Source organism: Mus caroli, chromosome 8, assembly GCF_900094665.2.
Source record: "Mus caroli chromosome 8, CAROLI_EIJ_v1.1, whole genome shotgun sequence".
Lineage (NCBI taxonomy): Eukaryota > Metazoa > Chordata > Mammalia > Rodentia > Muridae > Mus > Mus caroli.
Genome location: NC_034577.1, coordinates 16,701,373 through 16,702,603, shown reverse-complemented (window position 1 = coordinate 16,702,603; position 1,231 = coordinate 16,701,373). Strand labels below are relative to the sequence as shown.

General features: G+C 40.9%; 1 protein-coding gene across 1 annotated transcript in view; it reads left to right on the top strand.

The window, feature by feature from the left end:
- The window catches only part of Ckap2 (cytoskeleton associated protein 2), a 17,354-nt gene that overhangs the window by 7,240 nt on the left and 8,883 nt on the right, over positions 1 to 1,231 (top strand). The gene's annotated exons all lie outside the window — the stretch shown is intronic.

Below are 1,231 nucleotides of genomic sequence, written 5' to 3'. Positions count from 1 at the left end.
TAGACCAGGCTGGCCTCGAACTCAGAAATCCGCCTGCCTCTGCCTCCCGAGTGCTGGGATTAAAGGCGTGCGCCACCACGCCCAGCTCATTTGTAATTTTTACTTCCTACTAACCACTTTTAACTTTAAAATGAAATGATTTTTAACACTTAACCCAGTTATGATTCCAGATGTTATCATTTTCAACATGCGATGTTTAAAAGTATTAAGAGGTCTGGAAATGTATTTTAGTAGTAGAATGCCTGCTACCCTTCAGCACCACAAAGAAACAGTATTATGGCATTATTCCCTCTCTTTTGGTATCCGGTCTTCAAAGTTGTGGTGTGAGTCAACACTTTGGGCACATCTCGGTTTGTACCAGCAGCTGCTGTATGTGGGTGATGCACTTGATCATCATTTTGCACATATGTTTAGACTCTTAAAGGGAAGCAATTCATTTTTGTACACCTATTGTGTATGTGTATTCAAGGTACTGTACACATGTGCAGGCCAAAGTAGCCTTCAGGCGTGTCGGCTCTGTGAATCAAATTGTGGCAGTCACCTGCATCTGCTGAGCCATCACGGGTCCAAGAGGAAAGAGTTTTAGAGCAAAGTGTATGTATATGTACTGAAATACTGACTTAGGAGCTATGCTGTGCTGTCAACATCGGTGTTTGGTTTTGAATGCATTCTAAACACTGAAGTTTCAAACTTGAGTTTCTTCTGTCCCCAAGTATAGATCATGGGTTGGTACCACTGCAGCTGAGATGGATAATTCCATGTGTCTTTCAGGCTACAGTGCCCAGTTGTTTGGTAAAACAGTAGGCTAGATGTTGCAGTAAAAGAATCTTTTAAGGCTTGGTGTGGTGTCACATGCTTTTAATCCCAGCACTCAGCTGAAGCCGGAGGATCTGTGTACTTGAAAGGCAGCCTGGTCTACAGAGCTGATTTCTAAAGAGAGACCCCGTCTCAACAAACAAAAGCAAAACTAAACAAAGAGCCTTTCAGGTGTGACTAGTACTTGAGTCAGTGACTTTTGAGGACACCAGGTGGCCCTCTGTGTGTGTAGATTTCATCAATAGAAAAGCAGTGTTTGAGGATATTAATTTTACTTTGTAGTTGGTAGGAATTAAAGTTTTATTAGTTATAGAAATAACAGATTTTGTCAGTTCTACCAAATAACACTATATTCACATTTTAGCATACGCTGAATTTGTGACTCTGTTTTGGAATTACTCTAGTGTCTAAATGA